This window comes from Bubalus bubalis, chromosome 23 (genome assembly GCF_019923935.1).
Source record: "Bubalus bubalis isolate 160015118507 breed Murrah chromosome 23, NDDB_SH_1, whole genome shotgun sequence".
Classification (NCBI taxonomy): domain Eukaryota; kingdom Metazoa; phylum Chordata; class Mammalia; order Artiodactyla; family Bovidae; genus Bubalus; species Bubalus bubalis.
Genome location: NC_059179.1, coordinates 9,261,316 through 9,279,769, shown reverse-complemented (window position 1 = coordinate 9,279,769; position 18,454 = coordinate 9,261,316). Strand labels below are relative to the sequence as shown.

General features: G+C 42.1%; 1 protein-coding gene across 16 annotated transcripts in view; it reads left to right on the top strand.

The window, feature by feature from the left end:
• SGMS1 (sphingomyelin synthase 1) overlaps positions 1-18,454 on the top strand; it is a 327,516-nt gene that overhangs the window by 93,662 nt on the left and 215,400 nt on the right. For 14 of the 16 annotated variants that reach the window (XM_044935017.2, XM_044935022.2, XM_044935026.2 and 11 more), the window contains one exon: positions 5,583-5,671. The gene's annotated coding sequence lies outside the window, so the exon portion shown is untranslated. Of the gene's footprint in view, positions 1-5,582; positions 5,672-16,049; positions 17,773-18,454 lie in introns of those variants that run through there. The other 2 variants (XM_006072991.4, XM_006072990.4) reach the window with 1 other exon arrangement.

The following is an 18,454-nucleotide window of genomic DNA, read 5'->3' as shown; positions in this document are numbered from 1 at the left end:
GAGCCTGGTGGGCTACAGGCCATGGGGTCATAAAGAGTCGGACACGACTGAGCTCACACACACACACAATGTGCCTATCCAGTATGGAGAACATACGCTCGAGAAGTAGAAAGAGGTCATTCCATTCTGCCTGGCGCACTGTATGGAAAGCCGTGTGTGTGTATACATGTGTGCAAACGTGTGTGTGTGTGTGCGCATGTGTGTGTGCACGCATGCTGTCGGCACAGATCTGCTGGCGTGTACCGGGAAAGACCTATTCTCCATTTTCCTCAATGGCAAACTCCTCTTTGCTCACAGTATGTGAGATGAAAATATTATTCTTGTTGCCAATTTCCTTTTGATTAGCTTTGTTTCTAGGGCTGCAAGTTTTCCTTTGGACTATTTTTTTCTGATTATTTTCTCACCAGTGGTTAGGAATAGAAATGGAAGGAGGCCAGGAAATGACTTATCTGAAAAGGAGTCTTCTCCCCACCCCTAAGTACATGCATGTAAACAGGAAGAAAAACGAATAGCAACTAACTTTTGATTCCTTGGCTAGATTATAGTGTTTTATTGTGCCACTTAGAAGAAGAGTTATGGAAATATATGTCAGAGTGATAGCCAGCTGGCTATCTGAAGTGAGTATCAGCTTTCTGGAAGCAGTAGAGACATTTTCCTGTCATTTTATTGCATATTTTTTAGAATTGCCTGACTGCTAGAGAGTGTTTCTCTTGCCACAGTGCTGCAATAAAAGTAAACACATACATTTCTAAGAAACAGATTATTAGAGAGTTTCTTTGAAGTGTTTAAATAAAGAGCATTTGTTATATGCTCCAAGCGTTTGATTCTTAACTCTTCCCGATGGAGCAGCCTCGTGCCTCTCAAACATCACTTAGCATTGAAGGAATCTAGAGAAACTGAGAGGCGACCGGTGCTGGACCTGCCCTTCTCTGGTAAACTGGAGACCTGGATGACACGCGAGGCAGTTACTGTCAGTCCCAGGAACACAGCCAGCCAGGACTTTGATCCTTGAGAGAAGAGTCACGTGAAGTGAGACCCACATTTGCCCTAGTTTTCTGCTGGAGCACATTCCCTGGTCTGGCTACCAGGAGGGGAAGCCTATTACAGCCTGGTGGTCGGCAGAATTCAGGGCTGTTGAAGAGGCTGAAGTTTGTATGGCAGGCGACTGGGGAGGAGGGAGCTATGAGAGGGGAATTCAGAAGCTGAGATGTGTATCCATACAGGTTGAGACCTAGTAGAGAGCAGCTTCTCCCGGGTGGGAAAGAGAATGGCCCTGGCAGGGGTCATGCAGTGTGGAGAGAAATGGCGAGTTCTGGGTTAACCAGGGTGGAGAGACCTCATTGAGCACCTTGATCGTTCCCTTGGGACACCAGAAAGACCACGTCTAGGGGTTAAGGATTATGCATTAGGACTGAGAACATAACTCATAGACCCATTTTAACCAATTATAAAGCCAAACCTTGCAGAACTGAGAGGATCTGCCAGTGACTTCGCTGCTGTCAGCTGCGTCAGCATGTTGTAGCCATGGTAGTGAAGTTCAGGCCAGGCAAGGATCACCAATGAATGCTAAATCTAAGGGGAAATTTGACGAAAGACAAGATGTTTGCATGGTCTGAAAGCATCTCCCCAGAGATTACTTATTATAAGGGGAAAAAATAATTTTTCTGGGGAGAAATTGGACAGCACTTTGGCTTGGTGATTGAAATTTATATTGCCAGGGAGGGGTACATAGACTTCACATACTTTCAGCTATGACACCAGAAAACATCACCTCTGTAGTTTTCTGGCTGATAATGCATAAGGTGAATTGAATCATGAGGAAATGTCAGACAAGTCAAAATGGAAATGTTTTGTTAATATAAGAAAAGGAAAGTGAAAGTTGCTCAGTCGTGTCCAACTCTTTGCGACCCTATGGACTATACAGTCCCTGAAATTCTTCGGGCGAGAATACTAGAGTGGGTAGCCTTTGCCTTCTCCAGGGGATCTCCCCAACACAGGGATCAAACCCAGGTCTCCCGCATTGCAGACAGATTCTTTACCAGCTGAGCCACCAGGGAAGCCCAAGAATACTGGAGTGGGTAGCCTATCCCTTCTCCAAGGGATTTTCCCGACCCAGGAATCAAACCGGGGTCTCCTGCACTGCAGGTGGATTCTTTACCAACTGAGCTATCAGGAAGGGTAGGACTATATAGTCCCTTGGACAGCAAGGAGATAAAACCAGTCAATCCTAAAGGAAATCAACCCTGAATATTCGTTGGAAGGATTGAGGCTGAAGCTGAAGTTCCAATATTGGCTACCTGATGTGAGAAGAGCCAACTCATTGCAAAAGACCCTGATGCTGGGAAAGATTAAAGGCAGAAGGAGAAAGCGGTGACAGAGATGAGATGGTTGGATGGCATCACTGATTCAGTGGACATGAGTTTGAGCAAAGTCTGGGAGATTGTGAAGGACAGGGAAGCATGGCATGCTGCAGTCCATGGGGTCACAAAAGAGTCAGACGCAACTGAGTGACTGAACAACAACAACAAATATTCTTCTGAAGTGTCAGTATCATAAAAGATAAAAAAGAGCTATATGTCTCAGATTAATGGCAGCTAGATGCAACATCTTACCCTGGACTGGATCCTGAATTGGAGGAAAAAGAACTGCTGTATAGCACATTATTGGGTTAACAAGATGGTTGTCAATTAAAGTATTGTATCAATATTAAATTTACTAAGATTGAATACTAACATTATGGTTATATAAGAATATGTCTATTCTAAAGAAATAAATTCTGAAGTATTTGGTGCCGTGATGTATGGAACTTTTTTCCATGTGGTACAGAAACAAAAAAATGTTGAGTGAATGTAGGTATCTGTAGAGAGACAGAGAGTGAATGATTCTACGTGTTAAATGTTAATAGTAGGTGAATATTTGGGTAAAGAGTACGTGGCATTCTTGATATTATTATTATTCTACAACTTTTCTCTACACATGAAATTATTTCCGAAAAGAGAGAGAGAAAGAGAAACAAAGCCTAGCAATTCTAGGACTTAAAGAGAAAAAGAAGGTATGTGGAAAAGATACATGTGTTTCTTAACTGTCTTGTTGTGAATTTTCTGCTCTTTGGGTTGTCTCTGGTAAATAAACATTTAATTCTATGGCAGTGTCTGTGTCACTCAGCTGCTGCTGCTGCTGCTGCTGCTGCGTCGCTTCAGTCCTGTCCCACTCTGTGCGACCCCACAGACGGCAGCCCAGCAGGCTCCTCTGTCCCTGGGATTCTCCAGGCAAGAACACTGGAGTGGTTTGCCATTTCCTTCTCCAGAGTGTCACTCAGCAGGCAAAGGCATTTCTATATCTATTGCCTAAGAAGGTATATGTAGTACAAGAAGAAATAATAGTGCTGCTTTTCAAATTGAAGCCATTGTATCATTTGTTGCTGTGGAAGAGATTGGAATGAGTCATTCAGTTCAGTTCACTCGCTCAGTCGTGTCCGACTCTGCCACCTCATGGACTGCAGCATGTCAGGCCTGCCTGTCCATCACCAACTCCCGGAGTTTACTCAAACTCATGTCCATTGAGTCGGTGATGCTATCCAAACATCTCATCCTTTGTCGTCCCCTTCTCCTGCCTTCAATCTTTCCCAGCATTAGGATCTCTTCCAATGAGTCAGTTATTGGCACCAGGTGGCCAAACTATTGGAGTTTCAGCTTCAGCATCAGTCCTTTCAATGAATATTCAGGACTGATTTCCTTTAGCATGCACTGGTTGGATCTCCTTGCAGTCCAACGGACTCTCAGAAGTCTTCTCCAACACCACAATTCAAAAGTATCAATTTTTCGGTGCTCAGCTTTCTTTATAGTCCAACTCTCACATCCATACATGACTACTGGATAAACCATAGCTTTGCCTAGACGGACCTTTGTTGGCAAAGTAATGTCTCTGCTTTTTAATATGCTGTCTAGGTTAGTCATAACTTTTCTTCCAAGGAGCTGCTGCTGCTACTGCTAAGTCATGTCGGTCGTGTCCGACTCTGTGCCACCCCATAGACGGCAGCCTACCAGGCTCCTGTCCCTGGCAAGGAGCAAACGTCCTTTAATTTCCTGTCTACAGTCACCATCTGCAGTGATTTTTGAGCCCTGCAAAATAAAGTCTGTCACTGTTTCCACTGTTTCCCCATCTATTTGCCATGAAGTGATAGGACCAGCTGCCATGATCTTAGTTTTCTGAATGTTATGCTTTAAGTCAACTTTTTCACTCTCCTTTTTCACTTTCATCAAGAGGCTCTTTAGTTCTTCTTTGCTTCCTGACATAAGGGAGGTGTCATCTGCATATCTGAGGTTATTGATATTTCTCCTGGCAATTTTTATTCCAGCTTGTGTTTCATCCATCCCAGCGTTTCTCATGATGTACTCTGCATATAAGTTAAATAAGCAGGGTGACAATATACAACCTTGATGTACTCCTTTCCTGATTTGGAACCGGTCTGTTGTTCCATGTCCAGTTCTAACTGTTACTTCCTGACCTGCATATAGATTTCTCAGGAGGCAGGTCAAGTGGACTGGTATTCCCAGAATTTTCCACAGTTTCTTGTGATCCACACAGTCAAAGGCTTTGGTATAGACAATAACACAGAAGTAGATATTTTTCTGGAACTCTCTTGATTTTTTGGTGATCCAGCGGATGTTGGCAATTTGATCTCTGGTTCCTCTGCCTTTTCTAAAACCAGCTTGAACATCTGGAGGTTCACAGTTCACGTATTGCTGAAGCCTGGCTTGGAGAATTTTAAGCATTACTTTACTAGCGTGTGAAATGAGTCCAACTGTGCAGTAGTGTGACCATTCTTTGGCATTGCCTTTCTTTGGGATTGGAATGAAAAGTGACCTTATCCAGTCCTGTGGCCACTGCTGCGCTTTCCAAATTTGCTGGCATATTGAGTACAGTACTTTCACAGCATCATCTCTGAGGATTTGAAATAGCTCTACTGGAATTCCATCACCTCCAGTAGCTTTGTTCGTAGTGATGCTTTCTAAGGTCCACTTGACTTCACATTCCAGGATGTCTGGCTCTAGGTGAGTGATCACACCATTGTGATTATCTGGGTTGTGAAGATCTTTTTTGTACTGTTCTTCTGTGTATTCTTGCCACCTCTTCTTAATATCTTCTGCTTCTGTTAGGTCCATACCATTTCTGTCCTTTATTATGCCCATCTTTAAGGAGTCACAGAGTATTCCAATTCCTACTCTGATGCTTGCCAGCTGAAGGGTCACTGGAAAGTTCCTTAACCTTGGGATATTCGGCCACTGCATTTTACAATAATATTTGCTTAGCCTCAATATCTTACAACTTCAATGAGAAAACACATGTGAAAACTTTTTGTAAATAATAATGGTCTCTTCTACAAACATAAAATTACTGTTAATAGTTTAGTTAAATATGAAAATTGCCTTGGACCAAGGTAAAGACTTTCCTTAATTCAGGTGGCCTTTCTTCCTTTTAAATGTCAAGAATGATTATACAAGAGTGGTTTTTTTTTTCCCTTGGACCTTTTTGTTCTTTCTGGTTGCCTCGTTTCTAATTCCTGGGCTTTATTATTCTAGGCAAAGCTGCAGTGACGAAAAGAGTGGTGTAATTTCTGAATTTCAAGAACAGTGAAGTAGGTGATGGCAGAGAGCATATAAAAGGACACGTAAGTCAAACTGAGTGTTTTCCAACATCCGTTCTCAAACATCTCATGGATCTGAAGTTCCTCAGAATCTCTCCTGCTTAGTTCTGCAATGGTCTGTGAGGCTCTGATGGATGAAGGGATCTTTCCAGTCTTCAGCCCCAGGTCAAAATCAGCCAAGGAAAGGCCAGAGTGGTTTGCGGGAGGAAGGAGAAAGGTTTGAAGAGGCCACTTTACTCATTGGAGGTGGAAGGCAACATGGGCCAGGGTGGGAGAAACACAGAAAACAAAGGGCACCAGAAACACTCTCTGAGTCGTTGGAAGTGACAGAAAAGGGCCTTCCTTGCCAGATCAGAAAGCTTCAGGGAGGCCTGGGGGAGTCATTTCCTCTAGTCAGAATTGCCTTGGGTTGTAACTCCTTATCCAGGAAGATTATATTTACCAGGTCTGCTCCTTCTCTGGAGTTGAAGAGTCTAGGCCAGTGCTTCCCAGACATGAGATTAAGAATTTGCCCTAGAACTAAATGTGGAAACTTCTTCACTTCTTTTCAGAGAAAGTCTGTCTACCAAAAGTAAAAGTCAGTTGAACTAAACAGTGTTCTTTGTAGTGGTAGTTGACTTCCATTCTGGCGCATAATGTTACTGTGTCCATATATATATCCAAAAAAAATTGCATAGTTTTACTTGTTTTTAATCCTGATAAGAATAGTATATTGCGTGTGATATTCTGCAGCTTTCATTTTTTTCACTCAGTTGTACTTTTAAGATTCACTTGTTGCATGTAATAGTAGTAAATGAATTTTTATTGTTAAATAAAATTCGAATCCAAAAATCTATCATAGTTTATCTGTTGCTCCATTTCCTTCTAACAATTGGTATTTTGTTGCCATTCTAATGAGTATAAAATAGTATATCAATGTGGTCTCAATTTATACTTTCTAATGAATGGTGAGATTGAGCAGTTTTTTTGTGTGTGTGTCCTTTGGAGAGGAGAGGTTATGACTTTAGAGAAATTTTTCAGTCTTGAAGTTGTGTTTCTTTTTTTATTTTTTGGTTTTGTTTTTTGAAAATAGTCTAGCAGTCTCTCTTTCAATTATGTTGTGGTTTCATTGCTCATCTTCATTCTTTTTGATTGAAGTTTTTGTTGATTTGTGTTCTCACATACTATATCCTTACATGTTTACTTGGGTTCTTTTTCTAGTTCTTCTATTGAATATTTACTTCCTTGGAAGGTGGAATCGCTACTTTTAGAATAACTCCCAAGAACAGAGTCTATTTTCTGCTAAAGTATCACTTTTCTTTTTACCAGAATCCTAGATATGTGGATCTCTGACTGAAGATGCCCTTCTTCCACATGTGGAGTACAGAAAATAGGTATTTACTGCTGTGAATTAGAGGCATCATCTCTGTAGACTTCTGCAGACTTATATTCTGCACCCTTTTAATGGACATAGAAAGTAGCTTGAAGATTTTGGTCTCTAAAATGTTAAGTTGCCTTGTGCTTCAGCACATGGGAAAAAAAAAATATTATTTCAAAATAGATGTCAACTGAGAGTGTTGATTTAATAGTTCTAATTCATTCTGCAACAGAAACACCATCTGTAGGCCATCATACCTTTTCAGAGACCACACAGATTTGATGGGAGTGTGTGGATTAGGATTTTGTGTTGACAGTGACATGTTAGGCGGGTTTCTACTCTGCAGAATCTTTGTGCTTTTCAGGTTATAAATTGGGTTTTTAATGCTAGTGTTACAATAGAGAAGGTAGGCACAGAAAACATCCCCAGGGAATGCTGAGCTCTGTGATGAGAGATTCTCCGAGGGGCTACCTCTTATTGGACCCACACCTTCACTTGGAAAATATAAATATCCGATAATTTTGTGTCTTTTCCTCCCTTGGATAGCAAATTCTAGTGAGTCGTTACTTTGTGTTCTTATTTGCTTGGTTATTGTAGGCTGTCAGTTCACGTACTACTGCCATTTTGGTTTAGTTGGCTGAACACTCCAGGAACTTTGCCTGGAGAGCTAGGAAAGAGATGAAGAAGTGGAGACGTTTACCAGGAATGGCCAGTGGGTCCCCGAGGAGGTCCTGCCCAGGCTTTGGGCCGGGGAACCATCATTCACAAGCACAAACTGCTTGGGTCTGAAAAGGGTCTGATTACCACTTCCCCCAGTTCTCTTGGCCTGGAGTAGCCAGTTCATTTGATAGATCAGCAACTGGCCCTTTGAGCCACCCAGTTCTCCTCTTTTAACTATAAATGTATCCCCTGGAAGACTGTGATTTGAGCCATTAGCATGATTTTAATACAGTTCACCTGAATGCAGTTTCTTTCCTTCTGCAAAATTGTGACTCCAGTCGTATCAAAATGGTGCAGAGAGAGATCTCCAGAATGCTGTCTTTCAGGTGTCATTTTTAGTGAGGGCATCAAAACTAGGGCTTGACAGGCATTGTCGGGATGAGTGACCATAAACCTGAGTTTGCCCACCAGGCCCCATCGTATGAATCAGAGCTGTGCTTTGCTTCACACTCACTGTACATCTCCCAGACTTTGGTCCTGATCTTGCTCTCTAGACCAAGAACAGTTCCTCACTGCTCTCTGACTCAACCCTGGAATACTTAGCCATTTGTAACATTTTCCTCCTTTCTCACGTGACATCATAAATTTGTATATTTCTAAAGAAGGTTCTGAAAAGTAGAATTGTTTTAAGCTCTTTCTTCTCCAACCTGCCCTCCTTGCTCCTCACCAAATTCACATCTGAATTCTTGTTATTGTGCCCTTTATCTGATGCCTTCAAACATGCCCACAAAATAATTTCTGTTTGCCTTTGTCTCAGGCCAGGTGTTCAGGGTGGGAAGCATGATTTAGAGGGAGCCACGTTAGGTTCCTCAGTAGCCAGATGACCTGGCTTCAAGTTGAATGTCTACTTGAAGTCTGTATGACTTTGGTTAATCACTTAGCTTTTCTGTGTTTTCATTTTCCCACCTCATCTATTCATATGCTGGAGCAATGGTTCTCAAATGTTTTGGTTTACAGTTCAGTACAGTTCAGTCGCTCAGTCGTGTCCAACTCTTTATGACCCCATGAACCGCAGCACGCCAGGCCTCCCTGTCTGTCACCAACTCCTGGAGTCTACCCAAACCCAGAACTTTCTATATGTCCAAATCTCATATCCATACATGACTACTGGAAAAACTATAGCCTTGACTAGATGGACCTTTGTTGGCAAAGTAAAGTCTCTGCTTTTTAATATGCTTTCTAGGTTGGTCATAACTTTCCTTCCAAGGAGTTCAGTTCAGTTCAGTTGCTCAGTCGTGTCCGACTCTTTGTGACCCCATGAATCGCAGCACTCCAGGCCTCCCTGTCCATCACCAACTCCCAGAGTTCACTCAGACTCACATCCATCGAGTTGGTGATGCCATCCAGCCATCTCATCCTCTGTCGTCCCCTTCTCCTCCTGCCACCAATCCCTCCCAGCATCAGAGTCTTTTCCAATGAGTTAACTCTTCGCATGAGGTGGCCAAAGTACTGGAGTTTCAGCTTTAGCATCATTCCTTCCAAAGCAATCCCAGGGCTGATCTCCTTCAGAATGGACTGGTTGGAGTTAAGTGTCTCTTAATTTCATTGCTACAATCACCATTTGCAGTGATTTTGGAGCCCAGAAAAATAAAGTCAGCCACTGTTTCCACTGTTTCCCCATCTATTTGCCATGAAGTGATGGGACTAGATGCCATGATATTAGTTTTCTGAATGTTGAGTTTTAAGCCAACTTTTTCACTCTCCTCTTTCACTTTCATTAAGAGGCTCTTTAGTTCTTCTTCACTTTCTGCCATAAGGGTGGTGTCATCTGCATATCTGAGGTTATTGATATTTAAGGCCCTTTATACTCTTTAAAAATGATTGAGGGCCCCAAAAGGCTTTGCTTATATGAGTTATAGCTAGCATTTGCGGCAGGCAGAAAAATAGCCCCCCAAAGATGTCTACTTCCTAATCCCCAGAACTGATGCATATGTTACTTTACCTGGCAAAAGAGACTGCCAGTGTGGTTACATTAAGGATCTCACGATGCAGAGATTATCCTGGATTAATCAGGAGAGCTCAGTGTAGTCAAGGGTCCTTATAAGAGGAAGACAGTGTGCAGGTGGCCTCCAGAAACTGGAAGAGGCAAGGGGCACATTCTCCTCTGGGTTCAGGAGGAGCTCAGGCCTGTCAACACCTCCGTTTTAGCCCTGGAAGGCCTGTTTGTAGACTTCTGACGTCCAGAACTATAATTTATGTCATTTTAAGCTACCTATTTATAGTCATTTGTTATAGCAGCAATAGGAATCTAATGCAAATATTTTCTGTTAAAAATTAAAAGTGACAAATTTAAAAAATTAATTTATTTAGAAATAATAAACTCTTATAGGTTAGCATCAATTACTTTTTTGGGGCGCAATAGTTATTTTTCAACTGTTAGTGAGACAACTACCACTGCTATACATTTTTATAAATCTCTTTTAATGTCTGGCTTAATAGAAAGTACCTGGATTCTCAAATCAGCTTCTGGATTCAATTTGTTGTGGTATCACATGTCATGTAGCCTCTGAAAAACTCCCCTGAATATACTCACAGAGAAAGAGCATTGAAAAGGCAAATTCTGTCTGTCTTAACATTATTATAAAAATAATTTTGGCCTCATGGATTACCTATAACATAGGCCTCTCAGGAAGTACCCTACTTTGAGAACATCTGGGCTAGAACATAGCCACATAGCTATATCTAGCTGCCAAGAGTCTGAGAATTGCAGTTCTTATTCTAGGTGCCAGCTTTTAAAAGTGAGGGTTTAGAAAGGGACATTAAAGGACATTGATTGTTATATATCAAAGTTTGATACCCATGGTAGGTAGACAGTTGCCAAAATGTTGGTTTCCCTTCTCCTTGTCCTCATATTAGCTAGGAAAATGGGCATTCTACTTAGACTACATCCTTTAGAAATACCTACAGTGGAACACAATGGCATGTAGGTGGAGTCATAACTGCAGAGAATTGCATTTTTAGCATTTGTAGATTGATTATATGAAAAATCTTTTGTTTGGTGCTCACAGACAGCTTTTGATGCCTTGTTTGGGTCTTTTGAATTTAACAATGCACTTCCTTTCCTTGGGTAGGATTATAGTTGAAATTGAACTTCAGCCTAGCTTTGATTCATAGTTGTCCTTTATGGGTTTGAAACTACACGGGGAGTAACATTACCTCTTGGTCATTTTGTAGATGGTTCCTGCTTCTCCCTCTCAGTATTCTTTTGCTGAAGAATAACCCAGGTCCAGTTTCTGATGTGAAAGAGTAGTTAGGAATATTTGTGCAAAAGCGCCTGTAGTTAAAAAAAAAATGCATGTAAATACAGTAAAAACAGTTTGGCGTTAAGTGGCATGATTTTGAGCTTAATATAAAGCTTCATACTGATCTCATTAATTGATGATATGTGTTTAATGCATTTTTAGTGCTATCCTCATCTTTAAATTGATTATTGTAATAGCTTTTGGGTGAATAAGGACTTGGAAGATATTTTAACATCCCAAATATGGTTAGTTCAACCTCTGGAGTGGGAGAAGCCTTTGTATGTTTCACAGAGTTGACTATTTCCTGACTGAACTGATTGGAAACAAGTTTTGATTTGGGATGGGGGTGGGGGAGGAGAAGAAGCAGAATTTAGAGGCTCAAGCACTTGGGGAAAATGCACACCTGATGTTTCCTTGGGGAAAATGTGTACTGACTGGTGGGTACTGTGGACCAAAAACAAACCAAAAAATGCTGCCTGTTGTTTTAGTAAAGGATTTAGTAGGGACTGTGGTGGCCATAAAGTCATCCACCACTGCAGCAGCCACCCAGAGCTTGTAGCCTGAGGGAAACTCAGGATGCAGAAAAACAGGCTGCGCACCATCAAGCCATCAGCCACTTCAGCCGCCTGGATGGTGCACAGTGAGGGGAATTCAGGATGGAGAAAAACCCAAAACTGGCCCTGGATAGCTAAGATGCTTATCAAAGGAACAGCTTCAAGAAACCCAGACTCTTGCATCTTCCGTATACATAAATTAGCTGAGATGGCTGGATTTTTTTATTAACAGCAATCTTTTGATGTTTAACTAGATTTTTTTTCCCCTGTAGGAAAAATTCCTGTATCTCCTGGGTCCTCCCTTATCTCTTGGAAAGTTTTTCAAAGCTTTCTGGCAGACAGCAGTCCCTGGCTATAGTCCTTAGTAAGGACTGCGGACAAACACAACTGTCCACTTTTTAGGTTGTGCGTTTTTTCAGCTGACAGCACTCTGGGGCCAGAGGGTCACTGCAGTGTCTGGTGACAGTTGTGAACTGGAGGTGGCCAGGGCAGCGTTACTCGCTTTGCTCTTTTCCCCAGTAGCCCCTGAAAACTACCTAGTGATTGTCAGTTTCTGCTCTACCCCATGGTGTACTGTGTTAGCAGGAATTGGATTGAAACCTTAGTTAAAATAGAGTGGAAGCAATTTTTTTTGTGACTCCAACTTGAGGTACCACAAACCTCCCGGTACTAAGCACCCTGGATCTGGGGTACTCAAAAGTTTTTAGCAACTAGCATCATAATGGTAGCACTTGTTACACATATATGAGCATAACAGAAAAACTGTAAGTGAAACTGTTAGGAAGGTTTGTCCCTATATTAGTTTCTGAATACATTTCAGATCATCACCGGTGGTTCTCCAAGCAGGTCATCCCTGAGACTTGCTGGGTGTTTCAGGAGGCAAAAGTGAGCTTGCCTGTAGCGCACTCCCCTCTTTAGGGGGTTTACAATCACATCCATATGGTGGCAGAGGTTAGGGTGCTGATACAGCAAAAGTCTTAGTTAAAAGCCATGGGGTCATTCATTGCAGCAGCTAGCAGTTTTGAAAACATGGGCTGGAATAGTTTTCTGATGCTTTAAAATAAGAACAAAACAGTTGTTATAAGATGGCAAAACAATGAGTGTTTTGATTTGGCATTTCCTGCATTTACTAACCACTAAATGTAAACAATTTCTCTGATCAAGAGGCTCCACTAGCCAAGAGCTGTGCCTTATTGTATTTTTTCATCAGCTCTTTAGCGAGCCTGGGCCCAGGAGGCATTTCAGGCTTGTAGCCAGCCCTTCCCAGGTCTTCAAACACACTTCGTTGCCTCTTGCACGGAGGGCCCCAGGGTGTTTTGTTTTGAAAGCCATGTGTGACTTTAAGGAAAAGATTAGAAAGAGGCAGAAGCACGTACTACAAACTAGCTGCTTTGGGGACTTTTTTGCTTTCACTCTCATTTCTGACTGATTTCCGGGCTGACTCCCATAGCAGCTGTTGCACGCACTTGCTCCCTTTTGAACTCCTGGCCTCCCCTAGCCCAGCCCATGGCGAATGCCCTCAGAAACGAAGTCCTGCAGGGACTTCTCTGGTGGTCCAGTGGTTAAGAATCTGCCTTCTGATGCAGGGGACACGGGTTCGATTCCTGGTCGGGGAGCTAAGATCCCATGTGCCGTGGGACACTTAGGCCCCCACACCACAACTAGAGAGCCCATGTGCTGCAGTAAAGGTCCCCTGTGCCGTAGTTAAGACCCGATGCAGCCAAACAAATCAAATGCTTTTTGAAAAAGAAAGAAATGAAGCCATGGGGACAGAGCCTGCCCTCTGTCTTCCTCCTCTCCACCACAGTCTAGCTGCCATTCTCCTGGCAGGTGCCACAGCTGGGCTGGCCCTGAGCTTCATCGGGTACAGGTGTGTCTTATGTCTTCCTCCTCCACACATCTCCCTTGTCCTGCCCTCCCCTTTGTCAGGCGTCCAAGCATGCTACTTTTACATTTCGCTACCCTGTTGTACGATTCTTGAAATGGGTCAACTGTCCGATGCCTCCAGAGGTATCTTTCACATTCAGACTCATTCATTCCCTCAAAGCCACACTTCACACATTATAATCTGATAGACGTGCCTTGAATATTCAGAAAACATTTATTGACCACCTCCTGTGTACACAGCAGCTGTGTGCAGATGCCAGGAGATACAGAGACGAATCAGACCCTTTGTGCTGTTGGTGGAGAAGGGGAGAGAAATGTGGGAGCAAATAGTGAGAGACGACTTCCAGTAAAACATGGACTAGTTATAGTGAGGACCAGGGGGAAAGGGAGCAGCTTGGCCCCAGAAGGTGTGTAAGTATGGCCCCCGAGACAGGAGAAGAGGGTCATAGCAGCCATCAGCCGGAAGCGGATGGGGCGTTCCTGTGACTCAGCCCCTTCCCAATGGGATTCCACCGTGACTAGCCTAGAGCAGGGGGACACCTCTATAACGAAAGGATCTCTAATGGTGGATTTGGCTCACTGCGGCAGAGGGTTGGAAAGGAATTTGGGAGGCTGCAGCTATCCCTAAAGTAACAACATGGGTAGGCTTTGACCTAAGAAGGTGAATGGTCCTTGGTACAGTTTCTCAGAGCTGGAGGACTTCCTTATATTCTTCCTCTTTAAGAATTTGTTGGTTATGTACTCACTGTTTAATGGCCCTGATATTTAGATGCTGTGTTTTTGTGGGAAGGCCTCATAAATACTGAGTTTCAGGATGAGTGTAGAATACAAAGACCTCCCCGTCCAAACCAGATCATGTTTTACTTCTCATTCATGGATAGTACTTGCCCCAGTTTGTAACTGTGTGTGTATGTATCTCTCCACTCTTAAGTTCTTTTAGGGATGAGAACTGTTGGTTTCCTTTTCAACCTGATGTCCATATTGCCTCCACTGGGCTTGGCATATAATAAGGAAAGAATGAACAGGGCAGACACCCAGCCTGAAAAGTGAACAGAAAAGTCAATGGTGGGGTTTGCACAGTGAAGCCTGAGAATAGATAATTGACATTTTTTTTTTTAATTTTTTCAAATTGAAGTGTGGTTGATGTACACAGGTGTACAACATAGTGATTCACAATTTGTAAAGGTTATACTCCATTTATAGTTATTATAAAACCAGTGGCTATATTCCCTTTGTTGTGCGGTATATCCTTGTAGCTTATTTTATACCTTAGACTTTATACCTCTTAATCCCCTACATACCTTGTGCCCTCCCCCTCTTTGCTCTTCCCACTGGTGACCACTAGTTTGTTCTCTATATCTGTGAGTCTGTTTCTTTTTCCTTTTAAATTTTGGATAACAGAGTTCTAATTTGGTCAAGGAAAAAGGGCAGAAGAAAGTCATCATTTACTGAAGTCCCTTCCAGCAGATGATGTTTACAGAACCAAAAATGTCTTTTCAAAATAGAATGTGCTTAATGGAACAGATATATATTCTGATTATAGTAGTGCTTATATGAATCTATACATGTGATAAAATACTATAGAACTGCACACAAAAGGAAGGGGCAGGAATTGAACATGTCGAAATGAATGAAATCTTAACAGGATCTGTATTTTGGTTAACAGTATTGTACCAATGTCAAGTTCTTGCTTTTAATACTTTTATTATGGTCATGTAAGATAAGAGGTGCATACATGGGAGCTCTCCACTATTTTTGTAACTTCTGTATGAGTCTCAAAGTATTTTGGGAATTCCCTGGTGGTCCAGTGGTTAAGACTCTGTGCTTTCACTGCTGAAGGCGAGGGTTCAATCCCTGGTTGGGGAACTAACCACAAGCTGTGTATCACGGCCAAAAAAACATTATTTAAAGGCAAATAAAAATAGATATTACCAAGTCCTGGAAAAGATGCTGAACAACTTGAACTCTCTTGAGCTGCTGCTGCTGCTGCTAAGTCACTTTAGTCGTGTCCGACTCTGTGCGGCCCCATAGATGGCAGCCCACCAGGCTCCCCCGTCCCTGGGATTCTCCAGGCAAGAACACTGGAGTGGGTTGCCATTTCCTTCTCCAATGCATGAAAGTGAAAAGTGAAAGTGAAGTCGCTCAGTCGTGTCCCACTCTTAGCAACCCCATAGACTGCAGCTCACCAGGCTTCTCCGTCCATGGGATTTTCCAGGCAAGAGTACTGGAGTGGGGTGCCATTGCCTTCTAGTGGGAATGTAAAATGGTACAGCCACTTTGGAAAACCTGGGTTTTTGTTTTATTTATTTATTTTTTTACAAAGTTAAATATGTACTAGAGGAGATCAGCCCTGGGTGTTCTTTGGAAGGAATGATGCTAAAGATGAAACTCCAGTACTTTGGCCACCTCATGCGAAGAGTTGACTCATTGGAAAAGACTCTGATGCTGGGAGGGATTGGGGGCAGGAGGAAAAGGGGACAACAGAGGATGAGATGGCTGGATGGCATCACTGACTCGATGGATGTGTGAGTCTGAGTGAACTCTGGGAGTTGGTGATGGACAGGGAGGCCTGGCATGCTTTGATTCATTGGGTCGCAAAGAGTCGGACACGACTGAGCGACTGAACTGAACGGAACTGAAATATATACTTAGCATGCAAGAGAGCAATTCACGCCTAGATTCTTACCGCAGAGAAATAACCTCTGTTCACACAAAAACCTGTAGGCTAATATTTGCAACAGTGTTATTTATTTTATTTATTTAGTTTGGAGGCTTGCAGGAACTTAATTCCCTGACCAGGGATTGAACCCAGGCCCTCAGCAGTGAAAGATCAGAGTTATAACCACTGGACCACCAGGGAGCTCCCAACAGCTTTATTTCTAATTGCCCATGACTTGAAAAGACTCACATGTCCTTCAGCAAGAGAGTGGATAAGCAAACTGGGCACTGACGGAATATTACTCAGTACTAACAAAGAACAAACACAACTAACTGGATGAATCTGAGATGCATTATGTTATGTGAAAGAAGCCACACTCAAAAAGATACATTCTGTGCATGATTCCATTTATATGACATTCTGGAAAAGGCAAACGTATAGGGTTAGAAAAAAGACCAATGGTTTCCTGGGGCTGGGAATTGGGGAGAAGCTTGACTTACATAGGTTATAGGGAACTTTTACCTGTATCTTAACTGTGGTGATGATGACAAGACTATATGTTTTGGTTGAAACTTATGGAATTGTTACCTAAAAAGGATGGATAACTGCATGTAAATTATATCCCCAAATCTGACTTTAAGATGAAAACACCACCAACAGCAAAAGTGAATAATGAATGATGTTCTTTAGCTTAAATTCTCATGAAGGGTTCAGTGGCTGTCACTTGCCCATGATTGGATAAAGATTTGTGAAGTCATCGATTACAGTGATGTCTTGTTCAGACTCCAAAGTGTAGCCTCTTTAGTACTTTGGCCTCTAATTGAGCAATGGAAATAGCTATGACTATAGAGATGGGTGTTCTAATATTTTTAAACAGAATGCTTCGGGGAGATTAAAACAAAAGCTTCTGACTCTTGCTTTAGCAGATCCAGTCTTTAGTGTGTGGACATGTAATCGGTTGTTGCTCTGTCTCCTTTCCTGGCTTCTTTGCTGTTAGAACAGTCATTAATGGAGTAGACTTACATGCATTTTTAGATTGTTTTAAATCTAAGCTATAACAACTGGGCTGTGATTTTTTTTTTCCTCCTAGAATGAATGATACAATATTGTATTGGGAAAAACCCAAGTTTTGATTTGGATGGGAAGAAGGAAGGCTTATTTCATCACTATAGCCAGTATAATTTAAATATAACTCGCAAATGTTGATAGCAGGAATTAGAAGATTCAGACTGAAAATTCAGTGGCGCTCTGAAGCAGTATCTCTTAATAATCACCATCTTCTGTAAATCAAAGTCAAAATTTGATTTTGAAGGAAGATTTAACTCTGAACTCTTTGCTTGATTTATGGGGTTGAAGGATATAACTTCTCCCTTTATGGAACAGATAGCTGGATAATGCATGTGAGATTGCAGCAGTCTTTTCCCAGTAGAAGACTCATTGTTAATTTAAAACCAGGACTTACTAGGTTGGTTTAGATTTAATGCAATCCAGTATGTCAGCGGAGCAAACACTTAATCATTAACCACTTGTGATGCCTATTATGAGGGTTGGGTTTGCGCAGCCAAATAAGCCGCAAGCCCCGTTTTCAAGGAGTTCACCATCCAGCGTGGTCACCTAAGCTGTGTGCAGCCCCCTTAAGTCCAGCTGCAGGAGAGACCCCCCTAGAGGAAGCCCTGACCTGGGATGCGTCGCTTCAGTTGGGCCTTGTAAGTAGACTTTTGTTTGGTCCTGAAGGAGAGCACTCGGTTTTTCAGGCAGAATGAGCCAAGTGCCATATGAAAGCTTTTGTGATCAGGGAATCATAATATTGAAGCAGGGTAAAGAATTTCTTCTCTTCCTTCCCAATTATTCAGACTAGAATATAGATAGATATAAATACCAGAAAAAAATATATAAAATTATACTAGAAATACTGGAATACTAGAAGGATATAAAATTATAAGTAAATTACCCCTTTTACTCCTCTATTAGTTTCTATTGCGGGTATAATTAATTTTTACCACAATGTTACTGTTTTGAAACAACACAGATTTATTATCTTAATGCTTCTTTAAGCCAGAAGCCCAACATGGGTCTCACTGGGTTAAAATCAGCATGTCTTGAGACTTTTGGCCTTTTCCGGGTTAAAATCTGCGTGTCTGAGACTTTCGAGAGGCTGCCACTATTCTTTGGCCTGTAGCCTCTTCCTCCATCTTCTCTCTGACATTTATTTGTAGTCAAATTCAGGAAAGGGTTTCTGATTTTAAGGACCCATGTTATTAGATTGGGGCAGCCTGGATAATCCAGGATACTCTTCCCATGTCAAAATCCTTAATTTATCACATCTGCAGAGTTAGGTAACATAGTCACAGGTTCTGTCCACAGGATGTGGACATGGGGCCATTATTT